The 22,583-nt window shown below is 36.4% G+C and overlaps 1 protein-coding gene across 6 annotated transcripts in view; it reads right to left on the bottom strand.

Moving 5' to 3' along the window:
- TRPC4 (transient receptor potential cation channel subfamily C member 4) overlaps positions 1 to 22,583 on the bottom strand; it is a 181,344-nt gene that overhangs the window by 112,118 nt on the left and 46,643 nt on the right. The gene's annotated exons all lie outside the window — the stretch shown is intronic.

The following is a 22,583-nucleotide window of genomic DNA, read 5'->3' on the forward strand; positions in this document are numbered from 1 at the left end:
TTTGGAACTTTATGAGCAATAACACTTCATAATGGTAAGAAGTGGAGAGAATAATAATTTTACTAGTGATTTAGAGCAAAGCCTTTTACTTTTCGGAGGCCTCTATATCTCTTTCATCATTTTATTATCATTTTAGGATCTTAAAGATTTTTCTGAGATTTACTGAGTTTTCACATATAAGTGTAAAACAGGTAGTAAACTTTTGTAGCATTTATTGAGAATTTATTATGAACCTTATTAACTAATGTTTAAAGGCTTGTAAATGTTTCCCTCATTCTAGTAAAAAATAAAATAAAACACCTAAAAGACAACTTATTCGAGTACATTTTATTTATCTGGCAACCTCAAAATAGCAAATAAATAGGAAGTACATAAAGAAGACTTTGTCAATAACTAAATCAATAAAATGTCCTGCACACATAGGAGAAATCCTCAAGCCCACACTTTGAGACTATTTTCTATGATTTTACTGCAATTTTCACCATCTTAACTAGTTTCCAGACTATAGTAGATTAAAAAAGACAAATTAGAAAGAAGGTAGAAGTTCACACTGATAGAAACAGACTCTCTAAAAAGCAGAGAAAAATATAAATGTGGATAACCTGACAGAGGAGACAGAAAACTATGAGATGGAAGAATAAAGCCTTTCTGCCTCTCTCTCTCTCTCTCTCTCTCTCTCTCTCTCTCTCTCTCTCTCTCTCTCTCTGTTTCTCTCTCTCCTCTTACACACACACACACACCAGCAGTTTGGTGAATATATTAGTATAAACAATCTCACACACACTTCAACAGTCTTTCAGGACACCATTGCATTTTATAGCAAGAAATAGTGAGTGATGTTTATAATGATAAAAATATATATATACATATATATATATATTTATGTATATATGCATATATTTGGATAAATATGTTAAATATCCTCTAAGAAGGCAGACAGCTTTATAGTACATTTTAGAAAGACATACGTTAAATATCTAAAAATTTAAAATTTAAAAGAAGAACATTAGGGGATATAAAAAAAGGGAGAAGCTTTACTGATCTGGATAATAATTTACGTAGAATATATCATTCCTAACATGGTTAACTATATAGGACATTATTTCAATTCTTCCAATAAGGCATTTCCTGTCATTATTTGCAAATATTCTTAGGTATTCTCAACATCTAATCATCACATAGAAACTAGATTTAGGGCTTTAGCTCATGAGCTGATGCTGTTCCCATCCTAATAAAATATTGATTTTTTCCTTTATAAGAGAAAAAGGCCACGGAAATCAAAATCTTTGTCCTTAGAGCATAGCAACCAATGAGAGTGCATGCTAGCTGCCAGTCAGTCATCAAAACAGAATTATGAAATGAGAACAATAGGAATGGAGCAAACGAAGAAAAGACATGACAGAATTAAGCAGAGAACAAAAACAGGCATTAGGGGGGAAAATGAAGAAATTAGTTAATGCATCATTACCTTTGTTATATTTAAATAGCTCATACAACTTCTAAGCAGCAAAGATTTAAACACAAGATCAGTGAATACCGCATAATTAATTTTCAAATAATAGTTGCTTGAAAAGATAATGAACCAAACTACGTAATGGAAATATTTCAGTTGAGCATGAAGAACTATAAGCAAACAGACAAATTGTTAAATTTGATTTCAATTACTTAAATACTTCTTTATAGGGCTTATGTAGGTACTGAGTGGTTTATTTTTTGATAGAGATCATTTCCTTTGCATATCCCAACAGCACTTAGTAATAGTTTGCCTGGACTGAACACCCAGCAAACATCAACATAAACACAAACATAGACGTGCCCTTTTGTTTCTTAATTTTCCTCTTTTAAATTAAACATATGATCATACTACTACTCAAACATACTAAGACTTCTCCTAATTTTCCTTTTAAAATTCTGCAGGGAATGGAGATATTAAATTTAGAGAAAAGAAGATTGAGGGAAGACATGAAAACTGTATTCTAGTATTTGAAGGATGAACACCCTCATGTGAGATTGGACTTGACCTCTGAGGGAAGAACTAAAAGCATCTGGGGGTGGGGGAGGGGAGTGGTGCTGTTTTTCACGGAGACGGATTTAGATTTGACATAAGGAAATATTCTGCAACGTTTAGATCTATCCAAAAGTGGAATGTGCTCACCTAAGAGGTGGCGTAACCTGCAAGCAAAGGCAAGACATTGAATGGGGAATTCTTGGTTTGCTGTGTTGTACTAAATGGTTCATGAAGTCCCAGGTAGAGTTTGTGATTCTGAATAGCCATTAAAATACATATTTGTTAGGTTGGGCAGAGCCAAATGGTAGAGTAACAAGAAAAGATATGGTAAGTTCTCATTTTATCAGCCAAGTAAGCATAGAGAAGCAGATAGAGAGGTCTGTGGACAAAAGAGACAAGAGTCTGGCCAGGAGTACATGACAAGGAACACTCCACGGCAGGAAGAAGCTGTGTAACTGGGCAAGGAGAGATACAAAAATCAGCACAGAGGGGCCTAAAACTCTTTAAAGTGCAGGGATTCGTACCAACTGGCAGCCTTCTTGCCCACTGTCCAGGGTGGACTGAGGAAAGGACCTGAGCTTGCGGGAGGGGTCAGTATGCCGAGGTAAGGAGTGGTTGTGGGCCCTAGCTTTGTACCAAGAAACAAGTGCAGAAACTAGCAGCAATAATGTTGTTTGGACATCAGGAGCTGGGCAGGGGTTTCAGTTTCAGCATGTCATTCAGTCTGAAGTCTGCTGAGGAATAGGGCAGAATCCCAGACAAAAGGGCAGTACACAGTTCTGTTAACTAAACCAGTAGAGCTTTCCACATGGCCTGTGGTGGTTGAATTCAGCAGCAACATATATACTGTTGCTCAGACCCCAGCTTAGTTTAGGAGAAAAAAGGAAGGTAAGTCAGGAGGACAACAAGCAGACTTTGCCTTGGATCAGACCACTCTGAGAGCACAGAAAGTATGCAGGTCCTCAGCCTGAACTATACCTAAGAGCCTGGACCAGCTTAACACTCAATACCCTAAGAAAGCAGCAGTAAGACCATCCCAAACATTTCTTCAAGAACTACATAAAGACTGGCTCTAACAGCAAGTAGGAATTCAGAAAACAGGCTGAAAGATTTAGATGACTAAAATAGAATCCCACCTTAAAAAGCTATTGTATTGACTGGGGTGCTTAGGATACAAACACAGAAGAGAGTAATTTCAAAACACCTGAAGCCATGCCTCAAAGAAAAATACAAACTGGGCATAAATTCAGCTAGAATTCCTGTAAGAAATAAAGCAACAACCAAAAAAAGACTGTAAAATGTCTTTGAACTGATAAAACTAAAGGAAAATTGGGGGAAAATGAGAATTATGAAAGCAAGAATTAGAAAGGGAATTAACAGCTTGGCACAAGAGGTACAAACTCTTGTGCAAGCAACCAACTCCCAGAAAATTAAACTGAACCAAACAGAAGCTAATGACTCCATGAGAAAACAAGAAATATTCAAATAATGTCAAAAGACTGAAAAAAGGAGAAGAAAATATAAGGTATCACACAGCAAGAATAACTGACCTGGGAAACAGATCAAAGAGAAAAAAAAATTAAGAATCATTGTACTAACTTTCGAACTCTCTGACCCTTCCAAAAAAGAGGCTAGACATCACATTTCAATAAATCTTAAAAAGAAACTGTCCAGTTCTCTTAGAACCATAAGAAAAGTTGAAATAAAAAGAATCCATCAGTCACCTCCTCAAAGAAACCTCATGATAAAAACTCCTAGGAACATTATAGCCAAAATCCAGAGCTTCTCGTTTATAGGACTTAAAGTTGTAGTAAACTTTAGAGGTCATCTAATTCAACTTTCTCTTTTTACGGAAGAAGAAATCAATATGTAAAAAGGTAAAATGTCTCACCTAAGGTCAGACAGATGTTAGGATGAAGCGATGGAATTAAATGTAAGTACACTAGTCCCAGGGATCATTCTCCTGAGCAGCCTGGCTTAATGGAAAAAACATTGATTTTAGCATCAGAAAAGCTGAAGTCACATTTGTTTTTGCCACTTACTAGCTTTGTGAACATGAACAAGTCACTCCACCTTTCTCAGCCTCAGTTTCCATAACTGTAAAATGGGGATAACAAGGTATGCGTCATCAATTTTATAGGGATCTATAAGGAAAATATTTCATAAGCCTTAATAAAACCTTAATCATAGCACTTACATTAGTGCCACACACTATGCTATGAGCTTTACAAATATCATCTCATTTGATCTCACAAAAAATCCTGTGAAGTAGGTGTATTATAATTCCCATTTTAAGAATGAGGAAACTGAGGCAAACAAGTGACTTGCCCAAGGGTCACATAGTGAGTATCTGAGGCTGGAAGGTCTCAGATCTTCCTGACTTCAGGTTTTGCATTCTATGCACTATACCATCTATCTTAAGACTTAGGTAAATATTAACTATCTTTATTTTTAATATTATGTTTCCTTTCTGTAGAGTCACTTTGGCAATAGTGCTGATTTATATCAGACTCTAGGTTTTTTTTTATTCTCGGATAGTTAGATGCAGTGATACATTTATACAAAGTAAGGAGTTTTATTTTCTTATCAAAAGGTCAAAGTGATGAGTCAAACAGAGTCAAACAAATTCACACAAAGAACCTAGGCCTTAACGTAGAGGAAAATCATACTCATGGTGCCTTACAACAGACCTTCCTCACAGCTCTGACTTAATGCAAAGCTGGTTGTGAGCTAGGAGTAAGTACACATATGACCAGGTCTTCTCCCAGGTATAGAATTGCAGCTCTAAGACTCTCCTGCCAACATTTTCCTCAGTGACCCTGCGAGCCTCAGTCAATGTCTACCAACAGTCCCACATCCTCATTAATATTTTTTCTATGCTAAATAGGCATGAGAAAAGTTCAAGTGCAGAATCAGAGAAGTTGTGGAGAGAGAGCTTCTCATTAACGTTTCCGGGGACCTTGGGTACATGCTGTGTGTGGTCTGTCACAGGAAATTCAGTGTGTTTATAGGCATGATGTCACACAGAGGCAAAATCATGTACAATATATCCAAGCTGGAAAACAGTTGCTGTTCTGGGAAAGAAGAAAAAACCAAACAAACAACATTCTGCTTATACTTTTGAATTCAATTGAGATAGAAATTATATATTAAAAAAAGATTGAGTATATCACAGGATCCTTCCACAGTCTTATTTAGAAGGAGAGAATGCTTCCTTCATTCAAAGCCAAGCAGAATGACATTTGATGCAGCTGCTCTCTGGGTATTTTTCACTGTTTATATCTTTCTGCTTTTCTCCATGTGTGTGGGGTGGATGGTTGTGAGGGGATGCTGTGGGGTGCAGGGAGGAACGTGAGGCCACCCATGGAGAGCACCAGGCCTTCTCCTTCAATCTAGGGCCCTGCTCAGAGATGGTTGATACCATTGTAAACAGTGTCGAGATGTAATAGAACTGAAAAGTGTACCCTCTCAGGCTCTGCTCAGCCTAGGGCAAGAGAAGTAACAGTGAGCAGCACCCAGGCAAGGTTTTCTCATTCTTATGAATCCAGAAGATGTATTTAGATATGATTTTAAAGTTTACAAAAGATTTTTCTCAGAATAATCCTTTGAGATAAGTACTGTAAATATCATTATTACTATTTTCTGGACCAGAATCAGGATTTCATTAGTGTTCGGTATTCTCAGTGAGAATTTCTTCCACTTTCTTTCCATTGCACGTAAAACCCTGATCTACAACACGTAGTTTTAGAAAAGTGCTTGGGTGGAGGTGGGGGTGGAGTCACGGGCAAGTAGAGTGACTTGCCAGGGTCACACAGCCAGCATGTTAGAGGTAGGACTCGAACCCAGATCTTCCTGGATCCAGAGTCAGCTATCTGCTATACTATGATACTCCTCTGTGAATGTTATTTTCCTCATTTCAAAGAAGACAAAACTGAGTTCCAGAGAAATGATGCATCTTGCCCATCTATGGTCCCACAGCTATTGTCAGGGCCAAGATTCAACCCCAAGTGCCCTGATTCTGAGTCCAATGCAAAAATGGAAAACACTAATTTGATTGTGTTATGGCTGTTCTCTGGAAATGTAAAGAAAGACAACTTCCTCCTTACCTTATTACCCAGAAAGAATGTGACCCAGAAATAATCTGTAAATTAACAAACACATCTTTAAGAAGAGAGACGTTTTGAATGATTATCTTTTGATTCTAGGAGAGCTTTAGAGAGTGACTTTTGTTATTTGTTTTTAAGAATATAAACTTTTTTTAAAAATCACCTCTACTTCCTAAACCATTTGAATATGTTTCATGCAGTAAAAGAAACAGGAGTCAAAATTCAGAAAAAGAACTTTCTTACATATAATTCCCAGAAATCTTCTTCTCTGACACTGCCACCATTCCAGCGCAGGCCCTCATCGCCTCATGCCTGGATTATTGCAATAGCCTCCTGGTGGGTCTGCCTCTAGTCTCTCCTCACTCCAATCCTTCCTCCCTTTTGTCACTAAAATGATTTTCCTAAAATATGTATCTGATCAACTCAACCCCATACTCAATAGACTCCGATGGCTTCCTATCAACCCCAGGAACAAGTAGAAAATTCTCTGTTTGGCATTCAAAGCCCTTCATAGTCTAGCTCCATCCTAACTTCACAGTCTTCTTACACCTTACTTTCCCAACATGAACTCTTTGATCCAGTGACACTGGCCTCCTGGCTGTTGCATTAAGAAGACATTCCATCTCCTTGGTTCTGGGCATTTTCTCTGGCTGTTCTCTATGCCTGGAATGATGTCCCTCCTCCACTGTCACTGCTGAACTCCCTGGCTTCCTTTAAGTCCCAACTAAAATCTTCTCAAGAAGCCTTTCTTAACCCCTTTTAATTCCAGTGATTTACCTCTTTCAATTATATCCTGTTTATCCTGAATATAGCTTGCTTTGTGTACCTTTGTGTGCATATTGTTTCCCCCATTAGCTTCTAAGTTCCTTGATGCCAAACACTATCTTTTACCTCTTTTTGTATCCTCAGCACTTAGCAGAGAGCCTGGAACGTAGTAGGGATTTAATATGTTTATTGAATGAATTAATATTAAGAATTAGTCATATCCAAATTTAGATTAAAATTTGATTACTGATTGTATTATCATAAGGTTCCAACAAATATTACCCCACACATACGTACACCTTCACCCTTGTGTATAAACTTCCTCACAGCTCTATTTAATGGTCATGAGCTAGGAGTAAGTATGCGCATGATTGGTCTTCTCTCAGGTACAGAAGTGCAGCTCTAAGACTCTCCTGCCAACATTTTCCTCAGTGACTCTGCAGGCCTCAGTCAATGTCTATCAACAGATCTTTACTTCCTGGACAGAAGTGAATGCAATGATGACTTTATAAGTTGGGATAAATTTTTAAATCTATATTGTCAACCTAAGGCAATTTTCAATTACTCTTAGAAATCAAATGGAAAATAGGGGTGACTAAATGATATCATATAGAACAGAAGTGGTTCTGAAACCTCTGTGGCCAAAGAAGAAATGAGCCTAGAAGGCTAATAAGCCCATTTTTGTTTGCTTGTTTGTTTGAAATTTTGAATACTTAAGAGTGGTTTGTTCTCCTAGTTGACTCTCAGCAACCTATATAGTAATAAGAGGTCTAAAGCAGTAGACTTGTTCTGAAAACAACACTTCCAGGTGCCAAGAGAAAGCCCAGTCAGATACATAATGGAATTTTTCCAGGGCTAGTACAGTGCTTTTTCTATTCTTCTCATTTTTAGTCTGTGACAGATTAAAGTACCCGTGGAAAGAGCTGCTTGCCCAGAGGATATATGAGTTTATATCATGTAGAAGGAGCAGAGAAAATCATCATTCACTATTTTCAAGATGTTTATGTCTTTGAAATTTGTTATTTCTGATATATTTATTTAAAGCTATATTAAAATTATAGCAGTGTCTCAGGTAATATGAAAAATGTGTTTCCTATTATCTACAATTTTGAAGTCAGAATTTTCTAATTAGTTATGTTAAAGAAGAAGGTGATCAGTTTATACAAATGTTAGGGGGTATATATATATATATATACATATATATATGTATATATATACAATGTATATATATACATATATATACTTGTATATATATGTACACACACACACACACACACACACACACACACATATATATATATGTTCCAGGGTTTACTTGTAGAGGAAAAGAAAGCATTAATTCCAATATGCTTTAAGCGAAGGAGTTTACTTCTCATGCAATTAGCTATAAAGAAGCTTCCTTGGGAAATGAAGCCCAACCTATAAGAAAGACTCTGATGTTCATTTAAATGACTAATAGCCTGTCATGGTTCTGTCAACTATAATGACAAGTACTGAGCAGACATTTGCTTTGTCTCTAATTCAGGAACAGGCCCTGAAATGTTCAGGACATACAACTGTGCTGTGGTTGGTCATTAGGGACCCTGTCATCCGTGGTACTGTCACCTAGCAACAGTGAGTATAGGGCACACAGGTAGAACAAAAGAGGGTACAAAAGGCAAGGAAAACACTGCACTCAGAGAAAAAGAGTCAGTGACCTCCCTAGTGAGGAGATATATCAATATATGCCATTTGCTCTGCAATCTGCTTCACGTCATTATTTGTAAATTCAGGCAATTAATTTTAATCTCTTAATCCTAGGAATCAGTGCTGAGATGGACCTCAGCCATCATCTGCTCTCACCCTGCTCTTTTTCTAAAGTGAGGCCCAAACAATACTTACCCAAGGGAGTACAAGTGATGGCCGGGATTTAGGTTCAGGTTTTTTGACTCAAAAGCCATTGCTCTTTCCCTATTCTTCACTACGAGTCTAAAGTCAGGACACCATTCTGCTTTTTATAATTGTGTTCTTATGGTCTTCAATGATTCCATCTATGAAATAAGAACAGTAATATCTGTACAACCTCCTTCATTAGGTAGTTGTGACAGAAGAAATATATAAATGGGATATATTACTAGAGCATTTTGTTCCCAAATATTCAGCAATTACTTTAATAATAGAAAATCACCAAAATAATTGGAAGGAATATCTGACCTGTGGAAAAATAGCACATGATTCTCTCATTTTCTCCTTTTTAATAAGACAAATTTTCTTCTCTTCCCTACTTTCATCTAGTAACCCACTGAGACTATGGCAGGCCAAGTCTCCACAACGTTCCCTAAGAAAAGTGAGCAAAAGAGTAATGAATTATTCAAATTTGTTTCAAGGTATTTTTACCCTTTAGAATTAATTAGAAGTAATACTGTATAACTTTCCATTCATAAGAAAATTTGGAAGCCAGCTGGGAGGTAACTAGTTCTGGGCCAAAAAGAAGTAAGAAGAAAAAGTGAGAGTAGGGGATGACAGGTAAACTACAGACAGCTCTAAGAAAAAAAAAATTTAAATAGGTAATGAGACTTGGGTAAGTGTTGCTTGGGCTTCAGTTTCCTCATCTGTAAAATAAGACAGTTGGATTCCATAGGCTATAAGAGCTCTTCCAGCTATAAATCTTTCAACTATGATTTTTTTACATTTAATTATTATTTTACTCAATTATATATAAACAAAAATTTTTAACAATTTATTTTTAAATTTTGAGCTCTAAATTCCCTTCTTCCTTCCTTTCCTCCCATCCTACATCCTTGAGAAGGCAAGGAATTTGATATTGATTATATATGTGTAGTTATGCAAAATTTTCCACATTAGCCACATTGCAAAAGAAAATGCAGATCAAAACAAAACAAAACCAAGAATTATAAAGAACTTTGTTTTAAAAAAGTATGTTTTAAACTGTATTCAGATGCCGATAGTTCTTTCTTTGGAAGTAGAGAGCATCTTTCATCACTAAGTTCTTTGGAATTGTTTTACATCATTGGATTGCTGAAAATAGCTGAATCATTAACAGTTGATCATCGCACAATATTGCTGTTACTTAATACAATGTTCTCCGGATTCTGCTCATTTCACTTTCTATCAGTTCATGTAAGTCTTCCTAGGTTTTTCACAATCATATGGCACAAATGTTCAGCCACTCCCCAATTTATAGGCATCCCCTCAATTTCTTTGGCTACAACCCATAAATTTTGTTATGCTGTCTCATTGTTATTAATTATTTCTATGATCTGGTTTTTGACATACTCATTCTTTAGGATTATTTCATTTAATTTCCAAATAATTTTAATCTATGTTTTCGCATCCCTTTTTTGAATATAATTTTGTCGCTTTATTATACGAAAAAGGATGCATTTAGTATTTATGCTTTTTATATTTCATTCTTAGGCTTTTAGGCTCTTACATGGTCAATTTTTGTGAAGGCGCCATGTGCAGTTGAGAAAAACTTATACTCCTATCTCACTGATTTTCTCTAGAGGGTTATTATATTTAACTTTTCTAAAATACTATTCATCACCTTAACTTCTTTCTTGTTTATTTTATGGTTAGATATATTTAGCTCTGAGAGGAGAAAGATAAGTTCACCCACTAGTGTAATTTATTGATTATTTCCTCCTATAACTCATTCAACAACTCCTTTAAGAATTTGGATAGACGATTTGGTGCATATATGGTTAGTATTGATATTACTTCCTTCTCTGTGACAACTTTTAGCAAAGTGTATTTTCCTGCTTAAATCTATTTTTGCTTTTACTTTGTCTGAGATCATGACTGCTTTTGTTGTTGTACAGTTGTTTGAGTCATGATTGACTCTTTGTGACCCCATTTGGGGTTTTCTTGGAGTGATTTGCCACTTCTTTCTCCAGCTCATCCTACAGATGAGGAAACTGAGGCAAACAGGGTTAAGTGACTTGCCATGGGTAATATAGCTAGTGAGTGTCTGAGGCCAGATTTGAACTCAGGAAGATGAGTCTTCCTGACCCCAGGACTGGCACTCTATCCATTGTGCCATTTAGTTGCTCTTCATGATTGCTACCCTTGTTTTTTTCAAACTTCATAATAGATTCTGATCCAGCCCCTTATTTTTACTCTGTGTATCTCTCTGTTTCAAATACGTTTCTTGTAAATAATCTGTTCTTGGATTCTGGTTTTTAACCCAGTTTCCTATCTACTTCCATTTTATGGATGAATTCATCCCATTCATATTCATGGTTATGATTATTAACTTTCACTCCCTCCTATTTTTTCCCTGTTTATCCTTCTCTTTCTATCTTTTTACTTTGTCCTTTCTGAAAAATTTGTTTTTCTTCTGACCACTACCTTCCATAATCTGCCCTCCCTTCTATAAGCTCCTCTCTCCTTTTCTTATTCCCTTCCCCTTCTAAATCCCTGTAGAATAAGATAGATTTCTATACCCAACTGAGTGTATATATTATTCTCTCTTTGGGGTGATTCTGATAAGAGTGAGGTTCAAGTGTTGCCTGCCACCACTACCCTCCCCATTTTCCCCTCCATTATAACAACTCTTCCTTCTACATCTCTTTTATGTGAGATAATTTTCCTCATTTTCCCTCTTGATTCTCCCTCTCCCAATGCATCCCTCTTTCTCTCTCCTTAATTTTATTTTTTGAAACCATCCCAACATAGTTACGTCACACCCATGCCCTCTGTCTATGGATAGTCCTTCTAACTGCCCTAATAATGATAAAATTCTTAGTAGTTAAAATTATCTTTAGATGTAAACATTTTTAACCTTATGAATTCCCTTATGATTTCTCTTTCATGTTTATCTTTTTATGCCTCTATCGAGTCTTGTATTTGAAAGTCATAGTTATTTTCTCCCTGAAGGATTATATTTAGTTTTGCTAGGTAGGTGATTCGTTGTTGTAACCTGAGTTCCTTTGCCTTCCAGCATATCATATTCTAAATCCTCTGAGCCTTTAATGTGGAAGCTGATAAATCTATTGTTATCATGACTGTGGCTTCATGATATTTGAATTGTTTCTTTCCAGCTGCTTGCAATATTTTCTCCTTAACCCGAGAGCTCTGAAATTTATCTATAATATTCCTAGAAGTTTTCTTTTAGGATCTCTTTTAGGTAATGATTATTGGATTTTTTATATTTATATTTTACTCTCTGGTTTCAGGACATCAGGGTAGTTTTCTTTGCCGATTTCTTGAAAGATGATATGTAGGCTCTTTTTATGGATCATGGCTTTAAGGTAATCCAAATAATTCTTAAACTATCTGTCCTTGATCTATTTTCCAGGTCAATTGTTTTTGCAATGAGCTATCTATATTTCTTCTATTTTTTCATTCTTTTGATTTGATTTTATTGTTTTTGCATGTCTCATGGAGTCATTAGTTTCCACTTGCCTAGTTCTAATGTTTTAGGAATTATTTTTTTCCAGTGAGCTTTGAACTGTTGTGTCTCTTTTTTTCATTTGGCCAATTTTACTTTTTAAGGACTTCTTATTCAATGAATTTTTATGCTTTTTTTTTAACCACTTGGTCAGTTCTGGTTTTTATAGTGTTATTTTCTTCAGTATTTTTTGAGGCTCTTTAACAAGGTGTTGACCCTCTTTTCATAATTTTCTTGCATCATTTCTCTTTTCTTTCCCCAATTTTTCTCTATCTCTCTTATTGGATTTTTAAAATTCTTTTTGAGTTCTTCTGGGAATTCTTGTTGGGTGTGCATGCAATTTACATTGTTCTTTGAGGCTTTATTTATAACTTCTTTGACATTATTGTCTTCTGTGCTTGGTCTTGATCGTCCCTCTCATCACAGTAATTTGTTATAGTCAGTTTGTTTTTTTCTTTTTAGCTCATTTTTTCTGCCTATTTCTTGACTTTTAAATTTATGTTAAAGTTGAGCTCTGTTCTTGGGGTGGAGGGGACACTGTCTGAACTTCCATGGCTTTTTTGCTGCTGTTTTCAGAGCTAGTCCTGGGAGTTTGTAGGTGTTTGATACTTCCAAGGTAGTATGCTCTACAGAAAGGTGTGGCCACTGATCTCTTGTTCTGTGCTCTGGTCTTTACCCAGGAAGGAGCCTTGTACCCCTGTAGTCACCAGTAGTAGCACTTCTCCTGTCCCTGGGACTCTGTGCAGGTTTCCCATGTTCTCCTGCAGCCACAATTGTTCTTCTCTGTCTTGGAATTGAGACCTGAATTGAGACCACAACCATACCTCTCCACCCTGGAACTGAAAACTGGGCAGTTGCTTCCCTGGGGCCACATGTGTTCTCGTTCCTTTTGTACTTGGGACTGCAACCTGGAACTGTGTATGGGTAACACACCAGGGTCCTGAACCCAACACCAGTAAAGAGTACCTTACAATTTCCTTCCAAACAGTTGTCTGACACACACCCCTCCCCCTACCTCCTGCACCACCTTCTGTGGGCTGAGAACTCCAAAAACTCCTGCTGCTGCCAATGCTACCACCTCAAGGTACAGCCTGCACTTACCTGTGCTGCGCTCTTGGGGCCCAGCCGTACTCCAGAGATACAGACCTTTCCTGCTGACTTTCTAAGTTGCACTGGGCTACAAAATTGTTTTGCCTGAACTTTTGTTGGTTCTGCCACTCCAGAATTCAATTTGAGGCATTATTTTAGAATTGTTTGGAGGGAAACATGGGAGAGTTTGTCTATCATCTTATCCACCTTTGGATTTTCCCCATCTATCATTTCAGTACTGCCCAGCCCTTAGGCTGTACTGTTTGAATGCTTCTAAGGGTTCCTCCAACAGACCTTTCTCCCCTGTTCCCATCCTTAAACCAACACTCACTGAGGCCTGATTGTTTCAACAGGGAATACTGCATTTTGTGCTCCTGGTTTTGTCCACCCTTATTTCCAACTGTAGAAAGTTACAAAAGGGCTCCTATCTGGTTCTAGTTTTTAAATCTAGCAGGTTATTAGGGAAATTTCATTTAGGTCTTTATCACTTCTCACTTGTATTATTTTGATGGCTTGCTAGTTGGTCTCTCTTCCTCTAGTCTCTCCTCCCTGCAATCCATCCTCCATTTAGCTGTCATAGTGATATTCTTAATGCTAGGATTTGACAATATCATTCTCCAGCTCAGAAAACTCCCCACTGACTCAAAAATCACACACAAACTTTTCTTATTTTAAAGTCATTCTCAACCAGCTCCAGTCTACAAATCCATACTTATTAACGTCATTCCCCTTTATATACTTTACAGTTTAGCCAAACTGGCCTTCTTGCTGTTCCTTATTAAAATATTCTATCTCCCAAATGAGGTATTTGTAAAGTGCTTAATATAGTGCTTGACACATAGTAGGTACTCAACAAATAGCTGTTCCCTTCCTCCTTCGATTTGCACAAAGGTGTTCCCCAAGACTGAAATGTACTCCCTCCTCTCTTCCAACTCTTAGAATCCCTTGATCAGCTAAAGGGCCACCTCCTACATAAGGTCTTTTTTGTTTCTCCCAAGCTTCTTGTAATTCTTCTAACAAAATTACCTTATTACTTGATATATACTTAATCTGTACTCATTGTCCCTTCTTTTCCCTTCACCCCCCAAGATGTAAACTTTTTGAAGGCAGGCATAATTTCATTTCTCTTCTTGTGTCCCCAGTGTTAAGCATAGTGTCTGGCTTATAGTAGGTGCTTTAAAAATGTTCATTTATTGATTGTGAGTGTAATCTTAAGGTAGTTTAAGAGAAAAGGAAATGCCTAAGTAGCTAAAGCACCTTAGAAGTCTTAGGAGTATCTACTTAATCTTGTGGTATATTAAAGCCATGTTTGGGATATGAAGGGTACTGAAGGAGAGCTACTGACTTATCTTCTCACTACCTCTTCATGGAGTACACAATTTTTCAACTTCACAAGCCATAATCCAGGGCAGAGCAATTAGTTAGCTTGTGTTATCTAAGCAGTTGACAAGCAAGATAAAGAATATCAACCCAGAGTCCTTTAAAGGCTGTTGAAATCCTTCTTTCCTAAAATGAAGCAGTTTTTATCAGATAAACTTCCTGCTTCAATGATTATTCTATTTATTGCAATTTTGCTAATCCTTTAGATAAAGTAGCTTCTCTTCACTGTTCTATATTCTTTTAATTTTTTCAATTAACAAGAATATATGTTCTTTCCCTCTCTTACACTAGTTTACAGGATCACCAGCCATATAAAGCTGAAGTTACAAGGTGGTTTTGGGCCGTGCTTTGGCAAAGTAGATGTGATTTTTGCTATAAATTTTATGCATAAGTAGTCTAAGGAACATAAGATCCCTATGATCTATTCAATGAACATATGAAATATTTGATACCATGAATAGATCTGACTTCTGGAAACAATGAAGTCATTTTTACTTTTTTAAGAAAACCACAACTTCTGAATCACTTGTAAAACTCATGCCAGGGATTAAATCATATAAATTCTGTAGAGGGAGATCCCTAAAGCTTAAGATTCTTGACCTGGGGGCCATGAACTGGAAAACAACAAAATAAATGTATTCCAATATGATAAACTTCTGTTATAATCTTATGTTTTTTTTAAATTCATTCATTTAATTTATGATTCTGAAAAGGAAACCACAGGCTTTACCAGACTGACAAAGGGATCTATGCCCCTAAATGTTAAGAACTTTGGTTCTGTAGGCTTAAATGGGGTAAAAATACCCTCCCAACTTCCTCTATACCATAGGGACAATTAACATTAAGCAAAACCATTCTCATCTTCCATTCCTATGTCTCCTATACATCTGAATAATCTCCAGGGATAGGAGGGCCAGTCACTCTGCACCTAACATTACCCTTCCAAACAAAATTTGACACTTTCCCTACATGTCATCAGAACTGACTGAAAATATCATAGTCAACAATTATATCAGATGATTATTTAGAAAGATAGTTCAGGAGGTATTTAATTATTAGTCAATCAAGAAAGGTCAGGGGTAAGTCTTTGTACCTTGATAAGAGGATGCACACATTACCAAATGCTAATATAATTTTAAATATTTTTCCTCAAGAGATAGCTTATCTTGACTGAATCATTTGAATGGCTATTCTGTATTATATAGTTTTTCCTTGTTTTCCTGTTGTCAAGGTACAGTCTATTAATTTGGATGGAATTTTTATACAGGCATGTTCCTTTGGAAAAATGCATTTTTGTTGGAATTAAAATTTAAGTTTGGAATTTGTGGCTGTAGCTCGCTTGTGCAAACACTAATAAATATCTTACCTATGGTGAAAAATGAAATTGTGGCTCTCTTAAGACAGCTCTTTATATTAAAATATGCCCATTGAACAATTTAGAGGTCTTAATGTTCCTTAAATTTGTGCATCAAATTTACAGTGAAAATCACATCTATCCTGCAAACTGTGGCCTAAAGTTATCATTGTGTTATAGTGATTATTTCAATATACCACACAGGGACCTGCATTACCAAGTAAAATGATAAGCCCAATTGCATAAAAGTTAGGAGCTTGGATTATATCAGTAGTCATTAAATTTGAAGAGCATGCTTCATTTTTAGCACATAGCATTTCCTCCGAACAATGTATGTTTCTATCCTCCAAATTAACCTAATTATGATTCGTTAGTTGCAATAAAAGGCTATGAGTTGCTATCAATCCAGTCACTTGGTCTCAAATGCAGCTGAATTTGCTTCTTCTATCAGTAATTTTTACTGTCCCATATTCAACTAATTTGAATATTTGGGGGGGTGAGGGGAGAGTGGATGATGCTTGAGAAGTAGTAGTGCCGTTCTAGAATCCCAATCGTGAAGAGCAGAATCTCTTAAAGGAAAGAATTCACAGGAACTCTATAAAAGGCAATCAACCAAAATACAGCAATTTAATTAATTAGGCAAAGCAATCTTCAGGGACTTTTCGAAAAGCTAACAGCCTCCATAACTTCAGACTTGTTAAAGACTAAACTTCAGAAAACTTATATTAAACAATTATATCACAAGATAGCTATTTTAAATCCAAGTTTCATTTAGAATACATGAGTTTACCAGAATTTGTTAAACCATATCACTGAAGCCAGCATTTTCCAAATTAACCTAGAGGTTTTACTTATGAAGAAGGCTTTACCATTTCAAAGAGTACAAATAAAAGTAATAAGATGTATTTAAAATGTCAGCCTTCTTGAAATCACTGTATGGTAAGTTAGGATCAGATTTTCAACCGAGGAAAAGTGTCACATTAAGAAAATATGAATTGAATGAAAAGTAACATGAGACATCTTCCTTTTCTATCCTTAACATTCCTGTGATACTTTGTTTTTCTTCTTCAAGATGTAAAGAGGAAATGCAGATGTTATATATAAACTCATTAATATCCTTCCAACTCTCCCCCTGCCATTTGTTAAATGTCCATATTCAACCTTGATTTCAGAATTTTCTTTGCTCTTTTTTCTGGTTCCAGACCTCTATAGAAGCAGTATAATGTTATGGATGGAGAACTGACCCAGGAAAACTTGGGTTAAAAATCATGCCTCTGACTCATATTGGCTGACATTAGGCAGATCCATTAACATTTGAGTTTCAGGAAAGTCACTAAGACTGTATGTTGCAGAGAAATTGTATTGGTAGAGGAAGTTTCCTCACTTGGGAGTTACCTATCCCAGTTAAATCACAGCATCATTCCCTATCCCTACCCCTAGAGGAATTTCATTAATAGAAAAATAGTATAATTCAGAAATAAAAATGTATATATATGTGTATATGCATATATATGTACACACACTCCCTTTAAATCAATCAACAAGCATTTATTAAGTCCCTATTTATGCCAGTTACTGTATTAGACAATGGGAATACAAAGACAAACATGAAATAATTCCTACCCTCAAAGAGTTTATATTCTATCAGGGGAAACAGCACGTACATACACATATGTGTATGTGCATATATGTATATATACATATATACATATGTATATATAATATATATCAAATAAATGCAAGGTGATTTTATTGGGGAAGTATGAGTAGCAAATGGCTAGGGCATTAGGAAAAATTTCATATAGAATGTGGTTCTTGAGCTGGATTTTGAAGAAATCAAAGTATTCTAAAGTAAAGGTAGGAAGTGATGCATTTTAGGCATAGGAGTTGGAGCATCCAATCCATGGAGATGACACATTATGTAAGGAATGGTAAGAAAGCCAATCCAGGTACCTAGAATATGGAAGGTGAGAAGTTGGGGTGTGTGGGGAGGCAGGGGGATTATTTTGGAAAGGTAGAAAGTAGCCAGGCTGTGAAGTGCTCTAAAAGCGAAATGGAGAACCCCAGTGTAATTTATTATGTAAGAGAATTTCATAGTCAGATCTATCTTTTAAGAAAACCTCTTTAACAGCTGCATGTATGACGACTTAGAGGAGGAGAAAGAATTGAGGCAAGGAGACCAATAGGAAGTTTATTGTAATAGTCCAGGAGAGTGGCAATGAGGATCTGAATTAGGACTGTGGTTGTGTGAATTAAGAGGAAGGAATAGATATGAGAGATATGGTGGGGATAGAAATGGAAATATTGGGCAATTGGACAATTGAGGTGAGGGAATCAAAGAACTCAAGGACAATGCTGAAGTTGAGAACCTGAGTGACTAAATGTCCAATAGAGTTCTGAATAGAAATGAGATTCAGAAGAGAGGACCCAAAATGCCTGTGCCCTTAAAACAGTGATTAATTACACGGGTGTTGTTGTTCAGTCATGTAAGACTCTTCATGACTCCGTGGACCATGGCATGCCAATGCTGTCCATCGGGTTTTCTTGGCAAAGATATTGGAGTGATTTGCCATTTCCTTCTCTGGTGGATTAAGGCAAACAGAGGTTAAGTGACTTGTCCAGGGTCACACTGTAAGTAAGGGTCTGAGGCTGGATATGAACTCATGTCTTCCTGACTCTAGTACTCTATCCACTGAGCCACCCACCTGCCTCAATTACATAGGTACCTGTATGGTTTCTGGTCTCTTTAAACAGAAAAAAGCACATAAATGGTAACTGATTTATTTAGATCATATAACTAGATTTACAACTGAAATTCAAATATACTGAGAACTTTTCTTAGATCTTTGCAGAGAATTTCAGAGCTTGAATTAATTGAATTTAATTCAAATCCATAATTTATAGAAAACCATTACCATGATATTATCTTAGAGTTTATGGAATTTTTCTTTCCATATCTCTGAAATTGACTTTGTGAAAGCAGTGAAGGTGAATTAGATAGAAAGCTGGGATCAAAGTCAGGGCTAGTGGTAGGACCAGAGGTAGGTGAAAATTGCATGTATACAACATGCCCCAATGTGACCTCAGTGAGAGGGCTTGGGGGATGAACAATGAAATCGAGCTGCTTTCTGTGTTCTCTTTTTCATGTTTTGTTTTACCTACCATTTAATATACCACATATATAATATGGCACAAATAACTATGATATGCAAACTCACTTCCCTATATTAAAAAGACCCAATAAAATTGAGTTAGTAACTAATTTACTTGGAGACCTGTCCAAATTCTGAAGGTCATACGTTCATTCTGGAAGTCTTACTCTATTTTCATCACCTGACCATTCTCTCCCAACCTCCAACTCCACTGACATTAGAATATCAGCTTCTTGTAACAGAGCCTTTGTCTCTGTCTTACATTTGTGTCCCAAGGATCAGCATTGTGCTTTGCACAAATTAGGTGCTTAATAAATGGTTGTTGAATTAAATTGACTCATATTTTTAATGCTATATGTTTGTTTTCAAGTGACTTTATTGTTATCTTCTATTTTTTGCATTATCAGAATTATCCCATGTATCCGTCCCTCAGAGAACCAACTCATACAACACCTGGTATTTTTGGGGAGGGAAAAAAGTCAGCCCAAGTGATTGATACATTGAAAACTCTGAAGAAATATGCAGCATGTAAAACCTATGAACTTCCCACCTTCTAGGGATGAGTTAGGGATATCCTCTCCTATCTCTCTATTCAAGTTGTTTGGGTGTTTGTGAAGCAAATAGACTCTTCAGTTTGGTCTTCTTTCTAAAAATGTTTCAAACTTTTCTTTATTATTGAATATCCATCTTTTTTCATGTGTGGGTGAGCTCAGCTTTATAGAGTAGGTCATCTTGAGCTACATCCTAAGTGACATGGCTCTTTAGAATACATTATTTTATTGTCTCCTATGTTTTCTAGTGGGTGAAGAATAGTTTTGTTTTATTCCAATTTTTTCCTTTATATTTAAAAATCTTTTCCTGATCACTTATAGAATTTGTTATTTCTGAACTGACTTATTAAATTTAACCACGTATCATTGGTTTTATTTTATTCTTTTTTTCTGGAGATCACCTCTGAATTCTTTCAACTGGAATTGCATCTTCTATGTTCAGAAACTCTAGTCAGTTCTCTTCTATCACTATGGTGTTGTTTAGGTTTTTTGGCCTTTCACTTTCTTCTGGGAGACCTAGAATCCTTAGGTTATTTCTACACCTCCTCTCTTCAAGATCAGTATGTTTTTTTCTTGTACAATGAGTATATTTTCTTTCAATATTATTGTGTTTTGCTTCTTTTCTTCAAGATTATGCTTCACTTCTACATATTTGTATTCCTAATCAATTGTTTTCTCTTTTGTTTCTTTGGTGAGACTTGCCATCACATATTTCAGTTTTTCTATTTTGCCCATTATTTTTGCTCTGCAGATCATAAATTCTGCACTCATAACTCTCTCCTTTTTTCACCAGCCAGGAATAACATATTGTGTTTCCATGTTCTCCTCAAATTCCACCGGGTCCTTAGTCTCATCAAGTGTTGGATCATTTTCATTTATTTTTCAGTATTTATTCATAGATTCTTGAACTTGTTTATTAGATCTGAAGACCATAGTTCCTTTTGTTGTTGATGTTTTCCTTGTTGATTTATCTGCTTATGATTAAGCTCTTTGAGTTTTCTTCTCCCTGAGATCTTTTATAACTTTAGTATCCCCTCCATCCCCTTCCCTGATTTTCTTTTATTCGCTTTCTGACTCTGTCTCCTCTATTCTTTAGGGGCTGGATTTCAAAGGTTTCAGCCTCCTCCCATGCTGAGCAATTTGTGGTTCACCAGCCTAGGTCTCAGCCCCAGGTGACTTTTGGGTGGCCAAAACTGACTCAAACTGGGTGCTGTGCTCTTTCCCTGAGGCATACTGGAGTGCTGCATAGCTCTCCTCACACACAGTATCTTCTCCTGTGTCTTTTTCCACTCCCTCTATTCCTCAGTTTTCTAGCCCAGCATTGTGCTGAGGTTGTCCACTCTATCACCATCAATTCAGTGCTAGTGTTACACGGTTGTGTCCCCAACAGCCTTTTTGCTTCTAAGGGGTTGCAGCCATACTGACTGTTTTTAATGTCCTGGTCAAACTTCTGTCCTGGAACTGAGATCTACATGGCACTGGAAAGAGGGAGGGACTACCACAGTTGCAGGTGGGCTTTGTCATAACCTATGTTATGTCCTTGGTTCTGCCAGCACAGTCTTATTGACAGTAGCACTGGAGGTGGAGGAAGGGTGCTGAGTAACCTCAGGGTCATTGAGTGTCATTCAATATTTTTAACCTTTTGAATTCTGGGTGTCCCAGATTTTGGTAAATAATTTCTATTTTGGAGAGGTTTGAGAGGTCATAGGAATAAGAGAAGATGTCTAGTTCTCCATTTTGTTGTTTAGATGACTTGGAAGCTGGGTATCATCTAGTTTAATTCTTTTATTTTACAGAATAAGAAACTAAGGCCTGTGGAGTTAAAGTGACTTGCACAATCATACCTTGAATTAATGGGAGAGGCCCAAATTGAATAGCTAGCTTGCTAGCATTTATCTGGCACTTTAACTTTTATCTACAAATATTATATCATTTTATCCTCATAACAACCCTTAGAGGTAGGCGAACAGTATTACCCCTGTTTTACAGAGGAGAAAGCTGAGGCAAACAGAGTCAAAGTAACTTGCCTAGAGTGATACATCTAGTAAATGTTTGAGGCTGGATTTGGACTCAAGATTTCATGCCTCCAGGTTCAGTGGTCTATGCAATGAACCAACCAGCTGCCTATATAGAACTGAGGTTTCCTGATTTCCAACTTAAATTCAAAGTAATTTTTATAATATCTGTCCCAGGAATCATATTTGTATTACCTATACATTAAATATGCATAGGAACTTTATAACAAATCAAACTTTGTTAATAATAAAGGGTCTGAAAATTTTTAATAAATTTTAGATGTTCATAAAATGCACTTGAACTTTTTTTAAAGTCATTTTGCTGAATCTCTTACAGTTAACTACAGTGACAGCCCCCAAAGTGTTATTGGGACTAGCTGAAACAGATGTAAATGACATCATGTGCCTCTACTATAAAAGAGAGGAATAACTAGCCTTTTCAGGGAATGCTTTGCTTTGAAGTGGTCTCATTTTTCATGGATGCTACATACAAAAGGACTACTTTTGTCTATTCTAGTGGAAAGTAGTTCCATGAAAAGAATAGAAGAGATTGGAAGATAGCTGAATGAGGAAAGTATGAAACCAGCTGAATTCAAGACATCATGACCACTAAGGACTGAAAAACAAGGCTAAAGAAGACACTAAGATTTGGTAGCTAAACATAACCAACAGTAGAAAAAATACAACAGGCCTAAGCAGAATGAGCGTAGTCAACCTAATCAGAGTCAAATGATGCCTTTTTATGTATCAAAGCATAATCTTATTTCTTTT

This window comes from Trichosurus vulpecula, chromosome 2, assembly GCF_011100635.1.
Source record: "Trichosurus vulpecula isolate mTriVul1 chromosome 2, mTriVul1.pri, whole genome shotgun sequence".
Lineage (NCBI taxonomy): Eukaryota > Metazoa > Chordata > Mammalia > Diprotodontia > Phalangeridae > Trichosurus > Trichosurus vulpecula.